Below are 19317 nucleotides of genomic sequence, written 5' to 3' on the forward strand. Positions count from 1 at the left end.
TATAGAAATTGGATACCCAAACTGGGCGGATAAAGGCACGAAGTGGTTGGCTTACAAACTTTCATAGGTGGGGGAATATTTTTGTAGGATTATAGGATTAAGGTGAAGGTGTTACTTAACTGCAATTGTTTTGCATAAGATATTTTTTGTTTTGTTCACTTATAGAACATTATGTTTAAATGAGAGTAGCACATATTGAATTGTATGCATTTTTAGTTTTATCTTGTTAGGTAGAGATATGATTTTATTATTGCTTAAAAATTATATATGGCTAAAGAGTTGTGTGAAAGTGTCAAATTGACAAGGGATGGTCTGTGGTAGTTACATAGTCTGTTTTCAATTTGAGATTTACGAGTGCAGGGGTGGAGTTTACCTGTCAATCAGGTCGCAACTTGATGACCTCACTTTGGAGGCACTAAGGAGATAAATAGCTCACTGGAGGTGGAACCCTCTCTTAGTCCCTGTGAGACATTTCTGAAGGGAAGCCACATGAAGCTACCCTGATGAAGCCAGAGTCCTGGGAGCTGGAGGTGCCACGTGGAGACCCCTGCCAGTGCTGAGATGCTTACAATGCCACTGGATCTACAAGACACCCCCCCCTCAAATGGCCTGTGATCTTCCTGCATTCAGCATCATTGCACATTTCTTGAGTATGAAGAGGACTTTATAGATTAGTATAGGACATATAGGCTAATATTGGACTTATGGACTTGATTTGGACTGGGTTGGGATGTTTTCTCAATATTCAATTGCTGTTGTATATAAAGCTCTCTCTTATATACATATGAGAATTTGTGTCTCGTCTACCCAGACTAACAGAGACCTCATGCATGGTAACGTGGAAAGGCAGCAAAAAAGAGGAAGGCCCTGGACAAGATGGATTAACATCATGGCTGAAACAAGGGGCTCAGGTACAGGAACAACTGTGCAAATGGTGCAGGACCACTGATGTCATTCTGTTCTGCACAGGGTGGCTTTGCGGTTGGAAATGACTCATTGGCATTTAAATAATTAAGGTGTTACTGACCCAAGCTTTGGTATTTCCAATTGCCTCAAATGCCTGTGAAATTTCAACAATGACTAAAGAAGACCAAAGAAAACGGATGCATTTGAACCACGGTGCTGGTGAGAATGCTGAATGCACCACTGGCTGCCAGAAGAGTAAGTAACTCTGTCCTGGAGGAAGTGTAGCTCGAATGCTCTTTAGAATTGATGATGGCAAGACTTGATCTCACATACCTTCCAGATGTTATCAGAAGGGACTAGCCCCTAGACAAGGACATGTCCTTTGGGTCAGGAAATTCTTTGGATGTCTTTCTATGAAATTCTAGATATTTTTATATATAAATTATATATATATGTAAATGGAGAATCTGGTATTATTCTGAGCCCCCAGGGCAAGCAGGAAGACCTAATACAGGCATTGAAACCAGTCAGAGAGACCCAGGAACAAGAATCCCTTCCCAGAATCCACAATGCCCTCTGATGGGCCCTATATGATAACACCAGCAGGTGGCTATTCCGCATCTTGGTCACCCGCAAGCCCACCCACACCCAGTTGCAAGCACAGAATAGTGGAGTGTGAAGCACCATCCAAAATCTTGACTCTACTGCAGAAACGGCAGCCAGGTGGGAGCAGGAGTTGCAATCTCCTACTGCATTAGGGGTTCTCGTGGCTTCATGGTTATGAGCTGGGCTGCTAACCCCAAGGTCTGCAGTTTGAAACCAGCAGCAGCTCCTTGGGAGAAAGACCAGGTTTTCAACTTCTGTAAAGAGTTGCAGTCTGGGAAACCCACAGGCACAGTTCTACCCTGTCCTATACGGTCACTGTGAGTAGGCATTGACTCTAGGGCAGTGAGTTTGGTTCATATGGAATTAATTGCGGGACTGGGCAAACCAATCCTGTTTGCACAATATGCTATTTATATTGATATTGGCATTAGGAGCTGTAGTGTGTGTGCCAACTCATAGCAACCTGATGTACAACAGACTGAAATATTGCCTGGTCCTGCCCCCTCCCAATCATTGTTATGTTTGTTGTAACTGCTGTGCCAACTGATCTAGTGTTCTGTTGAATCGCTTTTCTTTGGAATAAGCATAAATATGGATCCCTTTCGGCTGGTTGGCTGTCTTCCAAATCCTTAGAAAGACCACCACTTGTCTGTCAGTTTGTCATACAGTGGTGGCTTGTGTGTTGCTGTGATGCTGGAAGTGACGAGGGTACCCAAAAAATCTGGAATTTTTTTCAAAGCTATGTATTTTTTTTTTTTTTACAAAACAGCCTTATCATCTTCAAAGTACTCTCCGTTACACTTAATACACTTGTCAAATCTGCAATTCCATTCTTGGAAACATTTTCCCAATTCATCTGTTTGGAAGGCTGACACCACCTCCCTCCTTTCTTTCTTCACCTCCTCTACATTGTCACATTGCTGTTCTTTCATGTCCTTCTGAACTCGCAGAAACAAAGAAGTTGCATGGAGCCAGGTCAGGTGAGAAGGTGCGTGCAATGAGGCATGTTGCTTTTTGCCAAAAACTGGTGCACTGAGATGGCTGCATGAGCAGATGCATTGTCATGGTGGCAAAACCAGTCCCATCTGCCACAAATCAGGCTTTTTTGGGGTCGCACATGGTTACACAATCTTTCCAGAACCTCTAAATAAAAAGCTCAATTAACAGTCTGACTTAGTGGAATGAACTAAAGCATCATCCCCCTCACATAAAAAACAACCCCCCCACACACACACAAATGAGCATTGGGGGTTACCCCTTGTATGTCACTGGTGTTTCAACTGTCCACTTCAGAAGAAGAGCGGCTGAAAACCTGAAACGTCACGCACAGCTCTGCAGTGTTTTCACAAACGGAAAGCCTAAACAAAGGAAGCAGAGCCCTGCTGGAGGGTGACACCGCCAGCAGATGGCCCGAAGGGCCGGGGCACTCAACATGTGACTGAAGAGGAGTGGATTTCTCGAGGGGAGGTGACTATGGTGACATGAATCAGGTAAAGCCCGTGGGAAGCGGCGCCGGAGGGATCTTCATTTGTTGATGGGGGGTGATGCAAGGTCAACAAACAGCTGCAAAAATCTCCTAGTTATTGAAACTTGGAATGTGCTAAGTATGAATTTAGGAAAACTGGAAGTGGTGAAAAATGAAATAGAACGCATAGATTGATATATTTGCCATTATTGAGCTGAAATGGAGTGGAATTGGCCATTTTTAATCAGAAAGTCACATGGTTTACTGTGCCCGGAATAACACAACCAAGAGGAATGACGTGGCATTCACTATCAGAAAGGAGCATGCATGACATGATGTCCCCTTGCTGGAACATATCGTGACAGAAGACAATACTGGGGACTCATGGTGGGGAATGAGTTCTGTCTGACCTCCCCTCCACCCTCCCTCTCCCCCGCCACCACACAGTGGGGTGAATCAAGAAAGGGAACAGGACAGATCAGCAATGGGAGCAAAGCTACGAAGCACCCGAGGAGGCCCCAAAATAGACTCCAGGCTAAGAGGGCCAGGTCCTGGAACTGTGGAGATAGTCATAAAGGTCAGTGGACAGATTTGGAATTATCTGTGCTTCCCACCCCCCTCTTTGATCTTGTTTCTTTTGTTTGGTCTCTCTTATTGTTGTTTTGCCTACCTATATAAGATAGCCTATCTATATAAGATAGGGACACAAGCTGTAGGAGAAAGCAATGAGACAGATGGTTCTGGAAGGACTTGAGGGGAGGAGGCAGTGAGGGAGCGGTGAGCAAACAATGCAGTAGACGGGAATAACTAGGGAATTAAAATCAACAATGAGGAGGACTTAAGAGATCCTGGTGGTGTTGCAGCAACAGCAATCTAGCTGAGAGGAATTACTGAGAAGCAAAAGAAGGGCAAGTGTGATGTTGGGGCAGGAAGAAGGTAAAAGGAAACAGGAAAGATCTAGGAAACAAAGCTATGGATGGAGGTATAGACATAGGTATGCACATATGTAAATATATTAATTCATAAAAATAGAGGTATTGGCCTATGTACATATATTTACATGTCAATACATTGAGGAAATGGACAGCCTCTGAGCCTCTGCTCATACCCTCCCTCAACACAAGAACACTTTGTTCTAACAACGTGGCATTCTGTGATGCTCACTCTACACGATTGCTGAAGACAAAGCGGGTACATAAGCAAATGTGGTGAAGAAAGCTGATGGTGCCTGGCTAGGCACCTATCAAAAGATATAGCATCTGGAGTCTTACAGGCTTGAAGTTACACAAGTGCCCACCTAGCAGAGAAGCAACAAGCCCACATGGGAGAAGCACACCAGCTTGTGCGATCCAGAAGTGTCGACAGGACAGGTGTCAACAAAACAGGTAACAGGCATCAGAAGATGCAAAATAATTAAAAAACTTATTGTTGAGGAAGAGGGGGGGGTTGGAGTAGAGATCTAAATCCCATTTGTAGAAAATAGGGCACCCCATTCACAGAAAAATCAAAAGGAAGGGATGAGTCAACCAAAGTGCAGGCTAGCACCGATGAAACATGCAATATTCCTCTGGTTCTTTGAGGTTTCCTCGCACCCCCACTATCATGACCCCAGTCCTACCTTTCAGTTCTGGCTAGACCAGAGCATGTACATTGGTACAGATAATAGCTCACAACACATGGAATCCAGGCCAGATAACCGCCCAGGAACAGAAATAGAAGTAGCAATATCAGGAGAACAGGGGGAAGGTTGTGTGTGTGTGTGTGTGTGTGTGTGTGTGTAGGGGGGAGAGAAGGGGAGGAGAGGAGGAAGGGGTAACTGATTGATTCATTAACACCCTACCCACCCCACCCCCTTCAGGGGGACAAACAACAGAAACATGGATGGAGATAGTTATCGGTGTAAGATATGAAAATAATAATTCATAATTTATCAAGGGCTCATGAGAGTGGGAGATGGGAGAGGGAGGAAAAAAAAGGAACTGATACCAAGAGCTCAAATAGAAAACAAATGTGTAGAAAATGATGGCAACATATGTACAAATATGCTCGATACAATTGATGTATGAATTGTTATGAGTTGTAAGAACCCCAAATAAAGTCATATTTTTAAAATAGTGTGCGAAATCATCAAGTTCACTGCTATCTGTGATCAGATTATATCTATTCGATCAGTACAGTGATTACTCAAATCTATGCACCAACCACAAAAGCTAGTGAGGACACTGAGGAAATCTACCAATGACTCCAGTTGGAAATTGATCAAATATGCAATCAAGATGCATTGATAGTTATTCGTGATTGGAATGCAAAAGTTGGAAACAAAGGCAGAAATTGTGGTTGGAAAATATGATCTTGGTGATAGAAATGAAGCTGGAGATGGCAGGATAGAATTTTGCAAAACCGACAACTTGTTCATAGCAAATGCCATTTTTCAACAACACAAAAGGAGATTATATACATGGATCTCCCCAGATGGGATACACAGAAATCAACTTGACTGCATCTGTGGGAAGACATGATGGAGAAGCTCAATACCAGCAGCTAAAAACCAGACTATGGCTGACCATCAAGTGCTCATATGTAAGTTCAGGGTAAAGCTGGACAAAATTAAAACAAGTCTACAGGAACCAAAATACACCCTTGAGTCTGTCCCACCTGTATTTCGAGAACATCTCAAGAACAAACTTGATGCACTGAACACTAATGACAGAAGAGAGCCGATGAGCTGTGGGAAGACATCAAGATTATCATTCACGAAGAGAGCAAAAGGTCATTAAAAAGACAAGAAAGAAAGAAAAGGCCAAATGGACGTCGGCAGAGCCTCAGAAACGGAATCTTAATCATAGAGTAGCAAAAGCAAAAGGAAGAAAGGGGCTGACGAGAACATTTAAAAGAGCAGCTTGAGAAAACAAAGCCAAATAGTACACTGACATGTGCAAAGATCCAGAATTAAAAAACCAAATGCTGAGCATGTCCTTCTGAAAGAACTAAAAAAATTCAAGTCTAGGCAACATATTGAATGATGCAGGAAGCATCAAGAGAAGACGGAAAAGAATACACAGAATCACTGTACCAGAAAGAACTAGTCGACAGTCCACCATTTCGAGAGACAGCAAATGAGCAAGAACCCACGGTGCTGAGGGAAGAGCTTCAAAGTGCACCGAATGCATCAGCCAAAACAAGGCTCCAGGAAGTGACTGAAATACCCAGGAGAAGGCTTCTGAAAACTGAAGCAGCACTGGAGGCACTCGTTCATGTCTGCTAAGAAATGTGGAAGACAGCTAGTTGGCCAACTGACTGGAAGAGATCCATATTTGTGCCCATTCCAAAAAGAAAAAAGGTGACCCAACAGAATGCTAAAACTACAGAACAGTATCATTGATGTCACACACAAGTAAAATTCTGCTTAAGATCATGCAATAAAAGTTGCAGCAGCACATTGACAGGGAACTGCCAGAAGTTCAGACCGGATTCAGGAGAGGACACGGAACAGGTGATGTTATTGCTGCTGTCAGATGGATCTTGGCTCAAAGCAGAGAATACCAGAAAGAGGTCTATGTTTGACTATGCAAAGGCATTCGACCGTGTGGACCCTACTACACTATGGATAGCCTTGAGAAGAATGGGAATTCCAGAACACTTCATTGTGCTCATTCAGAACTTGTACATGGAGCAAGAGGCAGTTGGGTAAACAGAACAAGGGGATGCTGCATGGTTTACAGTTAGGGAAGGCATGCATCAAGGTTGTAATCACTCATCATACTTGTATCACCTGGATGCTGAGCAAGCGTCAGAGGCCGGCTTCTATGAAAAGTGCAGCATCAGGATTGGAGGATGGCGCATTAACAACCTGCGGTATGCAGATGACACCACTTTCTTGCTGAAAGTGAAGAGGCCTTGAAGCACTTGCTGATGAAGGATCAAGGATTGTAGCCTTCAGTATGGATTACAACTCCTGTGTCAGGAAGACCAAAATCCTCACGAGTGGACCAATAGGTAACATCATGATAAATGGAGAAAAGATCGAAGTTGTCAAGGATTTTGACTTGGATCCACAATTAATAAGTACGGAAGCAGCAGTCACAAGAGATCAAAAGACATATTGCATTAGGTAAATCTGCTGCAAAAAACATCTTTAGATATTGAAGATCAAGGATGTTACTTTAAGGACGAAGGTGTGCCTGACCCAAGTCTTGGTATTCTGCACTGCACATGAAAGTTAGACATTGAATGAGGAAGACTGTGGAACAGTGGTTGTCAACCTTCCTCCTGCCATGACCCTTTAATATAAGGTTTCTCATGTTGTGGTGACCCCGCCCAACCATAAAATTATTTTTGTTGCTACTTTATAACTGTATTTTGCTACTGTTATGAATCGGGCGACCCCTGTGAAAGGGTCGTTCGACCCCCAAGGGGGTCTCGATCCACAGGTTGAGGACCACTGCTGTAGAAGACTAGATGCATTTGAACTGTGGTGCTGGAGAAGAATATTTAAAGTACCCTGGACTGCTAAAAGGGCAAACTGATCTTATTGGATGAAGTAAGGCCAGAATGCTCCTTAGAGGCAAGGATGGCCAGACTTGGTCTTACATACTTTGGATATATGGTCAGGAGAGACCAGTTCCTGGAGAAAGACATCATGTTTGGTCAAGTGGCATGGGAAAGAGGAAGGCCCTGGACAAGAAGGACTGACACAGTGGCTGCATCCCTGGGCTCAGGTCTAAGGACAACTGTGAGGATGACACAGGACCATGTAGTCTCATTCTGCTGTGCAGAAGGTGGCTATGGATCAGAGCTGCCTGGATGGCACCTAACAGCAGCAACATACTTTCTCCAATAGTTGAACGTCAACCAATTCTTTTTGGTTCTGTAATTGTGTACTCCTTCCATCTTCTTTTGGTGTTGCCAATGTTGCTGGGCCAACCGGTGCTGTTTCTACACTGCTGTAGCTGTTTGGTGCCAATGAATGAGTTCCTACGGATCACGACCCTATATGCACCAGAACTAAGCACGGCCTGGTCGTCCACCATCCTCACAATTGTTGCTACTTGGAGCTCATTGTCCCTCCATATAGGATCAAAGCCAATAGCCAACAGCAGCAAAAGGTTTTGCTAAGTAAGGACTTGTGACTGATGGGGTGAGCATCAGGGATGAATTAAGCTTATTCGACACTGCCCTCTTTACACCTTCCCTTCTTGAGTTCAGTATGTAAAGGCCCTTTATGAATTGCCTTACTGATGTCTTTGAACTCATCTACTTTGATACTAGCCTGACACTAGTCCCACATCAGGGCCCCTAACTGAGGGCTGCTGCTTTAGTCTGGAACACTCTTATCCCAGAACCCCTCGTCTCACTCCTTCATGGCTTTTCACCATCCTACCTAATACTAACCCACCCCAGTCTCTCTTCAAACTCAAGCTTGCTTAGTTGTTTTAGATCTGCCTCCCCACCCCGCTAGAAGGACCGCCCTTGGGAATGCACCTGTCTTGGCCGTTATCCATCCTAGTGCTAAGTGTTCAGTATGTATCAGGGTGAGGTGGGTGGGTGGGGGGGCGTGGGATGACAGAAAGGAGACTGGCGCATGACAAGGAACAAGACAGAGACCACTTTAGAGAAAGTCTGGAGGTTTACTCAACAACAGTCACAACTGTACATGGTCAGCTAGTCCGTCCTACACACAGGATCCCTCCTCCAGGCAGGAGGTGGCGGCGGCTTGGAGTTTTCTCCAAGGGGTCCTAGGCCGGTTCCCCTTTGGGGTTCCGTGCCTTCAAGTCAACAGCAGAGCGGAAGCCCGATTCTGTTGTGGGAAGGAGGAGAACTCAAGCCATTTGGGAGCATAGGTGAGGGGGACCTCATCACCTGAAATGTAGGTCCGACTCCTAACCCAGAGGTGGCAGCGGTCTTGGCTCAAGTTCAAGTCTGAACTCAAGCAGGACTTGGGTTTTCACTAAGAGCATTGGTTGAGGGGAGGGGATAATGGGGAGCTGACATCAAAGAGTTCAGGAAGAAAGAAAATGTTTTGAAATGGATGGGGGGAGCAATTGTACAATGATGCTTGATCTAATTGAGTTATGGATTCCTACAATACCTATAAGAGCTCCCAATAAATTGATTAATTAAAGAAACCCTAAAGGGCCTTGGCTGAAAGTGGGAAAGAGTTCCAGAACAGAACTGCGCTCCCTTCCCTTCCTCCTACTTGAAAACCTTCAAAAAGCACGAGAAACACCTGCGGTCTCCTGGGACTGATAAAAGGTCACCCCACATTCAAAGCACACTAAGTATCCTTGAAGCAAAGACCCCCATGATCGATTACTACTGGAAGGCGCTTTGCCACTTTTTTCCTTTCTTTTTTTGAGACACCAGAGACTACAAAAATGGAGACGCCTAGGGAAAAACCCTGGGGCCGTTTCTTCAGCGGGAAATCACACCAGGGTGACTCGAGTGGACGCAGTGTGCACACTGGGACCTGGTGCTTCATCTTCCGGAAAGACTGGGCTTTCCCCGGAACTCGCGCTCTGTCTCCTGCCACATCTCCCCTGTGAGGTGCCTCCCAGCCTCTGCGTTACTTCCTCCTAGAAGGGAAGCACCAAGACTTCCCGGGCCACTTTCAAAGTGGAAAGGCCCCTCGGAGCACGAGGTAGATGCCTCTTTATAAGCATGCTTGTGAATGCCGCTGCTGCCACGGCCTTGCTCTTACTTCAAAGATGGGAGTTGCTCTCAGAAGTTTCTGGAAGACTGCTGTGGAAAGCCATGGGTAACACAGATACTTTCTTGGCCCTGTCCTGTTTTGTGACCTCATCCCCAGAACACTAGCTTTAGAAGAATGGGGGTGTGTGTGTGTGGGGGTGATGCTGACCACAGCATACAGGTTCTGGCCTGCGCTCTCTTGAACATCAGCAGGGGGTGCGAGCCAGGAGTTTCAAAAAAATGAGGTGAAAACAAAGGTGGCTTCCTGTTCCCACCCACTCAGTCAAAGAACTTCTCCCTACCATACACGGTGTCCAGATCAAGTCCTGGTTCTACGTGGCCACGCGGGCTTGGCAGTGACAAATGCCAGAATGCGCAGGTGACATACTGGCCAGCCTGCAAAGGCTGGAGAGGAGGCAGGCTGAGGCCTGCTTGCCTGGTGCACCAGCTTTCCCAAAGTCCCATGCCACCAAGATCGCTGCTGCCCACTGGGACTGGGGCCCTTTGGAAATCTAATCTGTTTGGCGCTCCTGCCCCGCCCTGATGGTGCGGGCAGGACGAGCAGTGTGGGGCTGGGAGGGGGCTGCAGGCATGCCCAGATCCGGGTCCGCTGAGGTCATACCGGCCGCCCGTTCAGGCCAGGACTCAGTGAGGGCCCTGCTGCCTTGGTACTTTGCCCTCTGTCTCACCCCTGCTCTGGGCCCAACATCTCCTGCTTGAAATGAGACGACAAGGAATGAGACACTCACCCAACGGGAACTGCGTCCAGCACCAGTCGCCCTCTGGCCCACCCTGCCCCGTTGTGTGTCTAGCAAGGCACTAGGAAATGGTTCAAGTTTCGGGATTTACTGTACATTTGCATTTTTTCTTCTTCTTAAAAGGCACAGTTTTTATTGGAAAGATGCTGCATTGCTCTCCGATGCTGGGTCCTCACTTGGCACTCCAAATGGCCCCTTGGCACGTTCTCCTTGATGGTATCTGTTGCTCGTACGGAGTGCCACTTCTCAAGGTGTGTTGTCCCACTGGAAAGGCCACAAGCCAGCTTCACAAATACCGGGGCTGCATGACAGTGCCCCTTAGCCAGCTCCACGGTTCCCCAGGGGTGCTGGAGGGGGTGTTTATCTCCTGCCCTCCTACCCACCCCCCAAACCCAATAGCCAGGAGACCAGCCAGCAGCTCAACAGCAGGTTGGTGGCTCTGCTCTCAGAGGGAGCAACTTCATTGATAGATGGCACAACCCACCCTAAGGAATACTGACTCCGAGCCCTTCTCGGGCTAGCTGGTGGATGCTGCCTGTAGGCATTGGGGTGCAGCTTCCATTTCCAAACTCGAGGATGGAAGCTGGTTACAGAGATGCTTCTGGCTGGCCTAGGAGCCCTCCGGGATTTGACACACAATTATCCAAGCAAAACGTCACCATGGAGGACTGGCACGGAGCTGGGGCACCCCTGGCCACAGGACACTGGGGTCTTGCCTTCCTTCACAGCAAATGAGACTGCAGCTGGGACGGTGGCGGGGTAGTTCCAGGGTTTCCCTCTCTTCTGAGGACCTGGGTGGAGCAAGCCCCTGGCACAGATGAGGGACAAACGACCCCTGCATCCCCCCGCCCCAGCAAGACTGGGCTTCACAGGTTCTCTCTTGGCTTGGGCTGCCTGGGAGCCGTTCAGCATGCCATTCTAGAGATCCACACTGGGTGCCAGAATCCCAGCCCTGTGGGTAGCATCCTAGAGCAAGGGGTCGGATGACAAGAGTTCTTGAATGAGTTCTACTGAGAACTAGAACCACAATGAGGTCGGAGGCGAGGCGCCTTGCCCACAGTCCACCCTGGAGGTCTCCACACTTTTGTCAGGTGAGCACCTGGTTCCTCTCTTAAGGCAAGTAACTGCCGGGAGTAGAGAGAGGGAGATGAAAGCATGGGCTGGGATTGAGCCTGTATGCCCAGACTGCAGGGCCTTTCCCACAGGCCCCTGAGGGCTGGCCCTGAGAAGCTGGGGAGGGGCTGGCCTTGTTGGGAGATCTGAAAGGAGCACTTCACAGGTCTCCTGTGTGGCTGCAAAGGACTGGGAACCCTCTCATGACTCCCAGCGGGCCAGTGCCGGCCACCGACTGCTGGGGGCCCAGGAGCGGCCTCCGGGTAGATCCTCTGGGGCTGCGGCACTGCAGAAGGTGGGCGGTGCCAGCCCTGTCGAAAGCAGAGGCTGGAGCAGGCCCACTTTTGCATGGGTGCTATTCAGAGTTACCCCAAGCAGGCAAATTGTGCCCGTCTTTCTAAAGGACCTTCAGCTAGGGCAGCCAACCGGGCAACTGCACGGGACTCATTTCGGAGTGGCTTGGGACAGTGCCAGCGTCTCTTCTATGGGATGCTCAAGGGGACAGGGTGACAAAGTGAACAGATGCTGCTGGCTTCCTATGACACCAGAGGGCTGAAGGCAGGCTCGGCTGTCACCTGGGGCCTCTCGCACATCTGTTTCCCACCTCAGCCCCAAGACACAGGTCCTGAAGGGCCAGGGCAGCGTGGCTGCAAGAGCATTCTTCACCTTGACCCGTGTGGCCAGCCCCCGTGACAGCTCCGAGCCCAGATCCCCTCGCCACCCTCAGAGAAGAAGGCTGCAGGGAGAGCAGGCCCCGGCCAGGCTTATCAAGGGGATGCCAGGGTTCAGTTCTGATTGAACTTTTCCAAGACTGTTGTGTTGGTGTGTTCAAACAGCCACTGCTGGGTGAGAGAGGCAGGGTTGCAGGCATTCATGAAGATCCTGCGGTCGCTCTCACTGCAGTCCATGCAGCTGCCACTGACTGGGTGGTACAGGGACTTGTCCTACAAAACAGGGAGCTTGTTAGCCAGGCAGCACTGGGGATGGCCATACCAAACAGCGGCGGTGGCGGCGGCCAACACAGCAGCAGTGAGCAGCGAGGACGTGGCTGGCTAGCTGCTCGCCACCCCATGGGCTTTCTTCTCGACCCTTCCTCACAGGGGTGTCACTGGGATGAGGGCAGACATGGTGAGTGCCACGTGTGGCCTGGGCCCTGCAGCTGCCTGTCTCCACTGCCACTTCTCACGCTGGCTTTTATTTTTATTTCTCAAGGAGTCAGACTGCCAAAAGGTAAGAATCTGGGAACGCTACATCGCAATCTGGATTTACATTCTGTATGGAGCAACTGGAGAACTGGCCAGGGTATGTGTGTGGACTGAGCATGCAGGTGAGCTCTATGGAGAGTCCTGCATTGCCTTAAACAAATTCAGTGTGAACTCCGATCCTTCCCTTTGCTGCTGCTGCTGCTAGTTGCTGTCAAGTTGATTCTGACTCATGACCACCAGGTGTGTAGAGCAGAACTGCCCCATGGGGGTTAGAAGGCTGGGGTTTTTCCGAAACAGGTCACCAGGCCTTTCTTCTGAGGTGCCCTGTGTGTGTCTGTGTGTGCATTCCAACTGCCAACCTTTCATCTTGTGTTCAAATGCTGTGCTATTTACACTCCCCAGGCATTCTCCCCTAAAGGCTTTTGCTCACACCATGCAAGTTGCCCTGCTTCCCGCACCACATAGACTCCTGACTTACTTTCCGGTATTTCCACAGCTGGTTGCCCTTCATGCCGTGGCAGTCATAGAGGGTGACCGGGCTGGTGTGTGAGATGGCATCAAAGCAGAACTTCTTGGTATGCTGGGGGTCTCCGGGCCGGATGTCCTCCCTCCAGGTGAAAGTGAACACCTGTGCACAGGAGGATGCTTTGAGAAGGACAGCAAGGCCAGGGACACCTTTAATTCGTCCTCCCCACACCTACCCCATTTATTTCATCATAGACACATTTAACACGGAGGCCCAGAAAAAGTAGATGGCCCAAACCTCCCACCCCAACCACTTGGCTCCGATAATGACCAATCATGGTGTTTGGTTAGTCCTGCCACTACCCCTCCCTCCCCCTTATCATTCTGACGCAGATCCCAGATGCTACATCAGGCCGGGGGTAAGGCCTTCAATAAGTACCATAGAGCAATCAAGTTAAAAAAAATTAAGATATTTCATTATGATTTTGTGAAGTTTTACACAGCAAAGTAGGATCCTGGTTAACAATTTTTCTACAGTTTGTTCTGGGACATTGGTTCCTTTTTTCACAACATATCAGCTTTCTCATGATTTCTCTTCTGGTTGTTACTTTTCCAGTAATCAGTTTGCCTGCTCCTTTACCTTCTTGTCTTTGCTTTTGAGTAAATATTTGGTCTCTTATAGATGCTTGGTCTCATATAGATGATTGTTTTAAAGAAGCAGAGCACTCAAAGATGATATTGCTTATTTTATGAGCCAATTTCTGTTTAGCTAAAGGATGACCCCAAGGGATAGTTTTGGCTCAAGGTTTGAAGATTATCTCAGGGTAACAGTGTCAAGAAGTCCTCCAGTCTCAACTGGCTCAGTTAGTCTAGTCTTTTAACATTTCTGAGTTTTGTTCCTTATACTGCTCGCATTATATCAGCATCCATCAATTGTGCTCCTGATTTGACCAGTTAGTAGTTAGCAGGGCACCCTCTAGTTCCTCTGGTCTCAGGGTAGATGAGGTTATAGTTCATGTACGCTATTAGGCCTGTGGACTAGTTTCTTTTAGTAGTTTTTGGTTTCTCTTTTACTTCAGCTATCAAGCAGTTACATCTTCAAGGGCCACTTACAAGCTTTGAGGATCTCCGATGCTACTCACCAAGCTAGGATGTAGAACATAAACTTTACATATGATATTATGCTAACTGACTGACTTGTCCCACAAGACTGTGGTCCTAAGCCTTGGAACCTCTAAACCAATCACACATTGTTTAAATAAGTCTAAGAATTATCCATAAGAATTATCCACATTATCTATGTGATTTATTGTATATACATTTTTATATTTTAAAATTAAGATATTATATATAAATTAAGTATATGGATGCATACACTTTATATATATCTATATCTATATAGAGAGATAGATAGATACAGATATATTTATATGTGCCACAGGAGTTCCACTGGTGCAACAGGTTAGGCTCTGGGCTGTTAGCCTCAAGGTGAGCAGTTTGAACCCACTAACTACTCTGCAGGACAAAGATGAAGCTCTCTCCCATAAAGATTTACAGTCTTGGAGAGCCATAGGGGCAGTTCTAACCTGTTCTATAGGGTTGATATGTACACACATATCTATACACTTGTATGCATACATACATACACATATAACCATACTACTTTTTAGTTCTTGCATAACTGTAACAATACTTTCTTAATGCCATCTAACATTCTGAGTTTAAGTATTCTTGAATACTTTATAAATTTAATTTCCTAGTCAGCCTGTTTGAACCAGAATTCAAACCAGGTCCACATACTACATCTGGCTGATAGCTTTTTTTCAGTTGTTGTTTAGCAGCTTTATTAACGATAATTGGCGTATAATAAATGATACACATTTAAAGCGTATACTTTGATACATTCAGACCTATGTTTACACCAGGGAACTCTCAGCACAATGAAGATAATAAACAAATCCACGATCCCCAAGCATGTCATTGTTTCTTTGTCACCTCTCCCTCTGCCTCTTCCTGTCCTCCCTAGGCAGCCCGGGTCTGGTTGTGCTGCTGATGCACAGATGAACACAAATGGAAGCACACAGCAGAGCATACTTTGTCTGTTACATACTTATTTTGGCATGATCCTGTTGTGGTTTATCCCTGTTATAATGCTGCTGCCACTGTTAGGTGCTGTCCAATCACCTGTGACCTGTGGCGACCGGACATGCAGAGGAGACAGCTGCACAGGGCTTCCGGGAGACCGCCAGGCCTGTCTCCTGAGGGGCCTCGGGGGGCTCCCAACCACAGCCTGCTGGCTACTGGTTGAGTGGTGATTGCCCACATACCTGTTGCCCTTTACCGAGCTGAGGAATCTCCCTTTTATTCTTGGTCTGTTGCTATATTCTTTACTTTTTTAATTAAATCAAGAATGAATGTTGGATTTTGTCAAATGCTTTCTTTTGGATTTATTGAGGTGATTACATACATATACATATATAATTTGAATATTATCTGAATAATATCTGAGTCTGAATATATAAATTGAAAACATATATATAACTTTGTTAACATGTTGAATCACATGCATTCCTAGTATACATGGCCTTCAGTCTTGTTTTTCCTTTCCCTGTTGTTGCTGTTGGGGGCCATCGAGTCGGTTCTGACCCATAGTGACCTGTGCCCAACAGAAGGACACACCGCCTGACAAGTTCATAAAGTGTTGGGCACGATTCCCTCACATCTTGCTTAGAGTTTTTGCACTTGTTTCACGAGGGATATGTTCTATGATTTTCCTACAATGCCTTAGTTTGGTTTTGTTATCAGAGTAATGTTGGTCTCACAGAATGAATCAGCGTTTATAATTTTCTGGAAGAATTTTTATAGAATTTGCAACATTTCTTTCTTTTTCTTTACAATTTTATTGGCATATACTTCACGTAACATAAAATTCAATAGTTCAATTAAGAAGAGTTGTACAATGATCAACACAATGTCAGAATATTTTCTTCCCTCTTGCACTCATTGTTATTAGCTCCCCATTTACCACCTACCTCCCCGGCCACACTCCCAAGAAATCATGAAACGAGTGACTGTCTCTATGTAACACTGATTACATAAATATTTGGAACAATTAGTCAGTGAATTTATATGCCCTGGATTTCTATATGTGAGAATGCTTTTTAATTTCAATGCTAATTTATTTAATAGGGTGATACATGTTATCGATTTCTACAAGAGTGAGCTTTGGTAGCATATGCCTTTAAGTAAATTTGTCCATTTTTTTCTAAGTTGTCAAATTTATTGGCATTAAAGTTCTTCTGAGTAAATGTTCTAGAAATGATTGTGGTGATGACAGTACAGCTCTTCTTGATGTGACTGAACTAATGAATTGTATGATATGTACATTATATGCCAATAAAACTGTTGAAAAAAAGTATTTTTAAGTATTCCCTTATCGCACATTGAATATTTATAGAATCTACAGTGATACTATGCATCTCAATGCTGGTACTAATAATTTGTGTCTCCCCCATCCCCATCATTCCACTAGAAGTTTATCAATTTTATTCTCGATCTTAAAGAGCCTCCTTTTGATTTCACTTATTTTTCTGGTTGCTTTTCTGTTTTCTAGTTTATTGATTCCACTCTGGTCTTTATAACGTCCTCCCTTCTGCTCCTTCAGCTTTCAGTTGCTGTTTCTCACGTCATTCACTTGAGATCTTTTCTACTGCAGGCATTTAGAGCTGTACTTTGACAGTGGCCTACCAACTCAGATAAGCTGTGTTCTCATTTTCATCCACTTCAAAATGTTTTCTGATCTACCCTTTAATTTTTTTTTTAAATCTGTGTGCTATATAGAAGTGTGTTATTTCATTCCCACATATTTGGGAACTTGAAGAGATCTTCCCGTTACTGGTTTCTAATTTAATTCCACTGTGGTAAGGGAAAATACTTTGCAGGGCTGGAATCCTTTTTAAGTGTATTGAAACTTATATCACAGGATACAGATCCACTTGGCAAACGTTCCCTGTGTACTTGAGAAGAATGTATATTTTGTTGTGGTTTGCTTGATGGAATGTTCTAGAATTGCTGATCTGGCCCTGTTGTTGATATTCACTATATCCTTGCTTATTTTGCCATATTAATAACTGAGAGAGCAGTCCATCAAATCATGGCTCAGCATCTTGGTGTGTTTGAGATTCACATTTTCCCTTCAGAGGCTCTCTGCTCACAATGGCTGAGGCCCTAGGGGTACAGACTCCACTGGGGAGCTCGGCTGCCATGTTTCTTCCTCAGAAGGCAGAGACAGGCCCAGCCACAAGCCCAGCACCATGCTGTTGCTTGTTTAAGTGACTTCTCCTCGGGCATTCGTGTGGACTGCCTGCCACTCCTCGCTCCCGGCACACTCTCTGCCCAGACCCCATGCTTCTCCTGGTCTCAGTGGGGCTCCGGTGGGTGAGCAGCCACACACAGTTTGCAGAACCCAAGGAGGGTCTCTGTCTGAGCCGAGCGAGCAGCGGTGCTGAGGCGGGCCCACCGGGGTCTGCCTTGTCAACCTTCAGGTGCACAGTCCCACAAGGAGTCTCACTTAGAGGTGGGGAGCATGAGCTGGGAGCCCGAGTCAGTGCATTCTGGGTTTCTTTCTTTCAAAAAACTCTATTGGGGCTCTTACGGCTCTTGTAACAATCCATATGTATCAGTCATGTCTTTCCATATGTTGCCATCATCATTTTCAAAGCATTTTCTTTGTACTGTAACCTTTCGTATCAGCTCTTTTATCCCCTCCCACCCTCATGAACCCTTATAAATTATAATTTTCATATCTTACACAGCTGCTGTTTCCCCTCACCCACGTTTCTGTTGTTTGTCTGTGTGTGTGTGTGTGTGTGTGTGTTGGAGTGGGGGGGAGCGGCGGTGTCAATACATCGATTATTGCGATCAGCTCCCAATTTCTCCACCCTCCTTCCCACTGCCCTCATGGGATCGCTACACCCATTACTCTTCCTGGGGGGTTTATCTGTCCTGGATTCTTGGTTTCTTAACATTTGTGCTACCAGCTTTGAGGGAGGGTGCACAGAAAGTTAAATGCAGTTGCCCAGAGGGAGGTGGTTAGTCCAGCAAGGCTGGCTTGAACCCCTCATTCTTAGGGAACTATCCCTTGGGGAGCCACTCTCTTTTCCTTTCCTTCTTCAGGATGACGCCCTTTGGGAGTGGCCATATGAACCAGTCCTGGACAGTCATTGGCTCAGGGGAGCCATACCGTGACACTCCTGATGGGACCCGGAGGGCGATCCCGAGGGCTCTGCTGCACCTCCAGCTGCCACACGCGAAGGGCCAGGCTAAGCACGAAGCTGCAGCAGCAACAGCAGCAGCAGCAGCAGCAGCAGCAGCGCGTCAAGTGATGTGGAGATGCTGGAGAGATCCTGACGACATGGTTTAGACTGCAGTGACCTGAGCCTGTAAGTCTCTCTTTGTCGGTCAAGGCCCCTTTGGCTGGATGCCCATCACTCGCAGCCCACACAGCCTCGTCGATGGCTTTATTGCAGCTTGAAGGCCCCCTCTTTCCTGGAGCCGTTCTATAGATGGCTCTCTTTTGTTGTTGTTAATACCTTTACTGGGGGCTCTTACATCTCTTATAACAATCCATACATTCCTCCAGTGTGTTAAGCACATTTGCACAAATTCTGCATCATCATTTTCAGAGCATTTTCTTCCCCCTTGAGCCCCTGATATCTGCTTCCCTTTTCTCCCCCTTCCTCCCCTGCCCGTCATCCCTCACGAACCCTTGATAAGCTATAGATTATTTTCATATCTTACATCATCCTTTGTCACCCCTCACCCATTTTTCCATCGTTCATCCCCCTGAGAGGGGGTTATAGGTTGATCCTTGTGATCGATTCCCCCTTGTCCTCCCACCCTCCCCTATCAGATGGCTCTTATAAAGTCATCCTGATACTCATGTCCATCACTGCTGACCCACAGCCCCCTCCTCTAGCCCTGACCATGAGAGCACTCCAGACTGCAGGTGGGATGGAGGAAGGGGCTGCTACAGCTAGCCCACCGAGGCCCTCACCTGCACGTTGTTCCAGGCGGCCTCCCCACGGCCCCGCACGCAGCTCTCTAGCCTCAG

The 19317-nt window shown here is 46.6% G+C and overlaps 1 long non-coding RNA gene across 1 annotated transcript; it reads right to left on the bottom strand.

Annotated features, from left to right (window-relative positions):
* Positions 1–8584: 8584 nt before the first annotated feature.
* Positions 8585–19317, bottom strand: LOC123521057. The gene is made up of 3 exons (XR_006679548.1): positions 19261–19317; positions 13219–13368; positions 8585–12479 (listed from the first exon to the last, which is right to left on the bottom strand). It is a non-coding gene; the product is annotated as an uncharacterized LOC123521057 (long non-coding RNA).

The sequence above is a fragment of the Echinops telfairi genome, unplaced genomic scaffold, assembly GCF_000313985.2.
Source record: "Echinops telfairi isolate 266 unplaced genomic scaffold, ASM31398v2 ScPeMD7_7469;HRSCAF=8507_0, whole genome shotgun sequence".
In the NCBI taxonomy this organism is placed as follows: domain Eukaryota; kingdom Metazoa; phylum Chordata; class Mammalia; order Afrosoricida; family Tenrecidae; genus Echinops; species Echinops telfairi.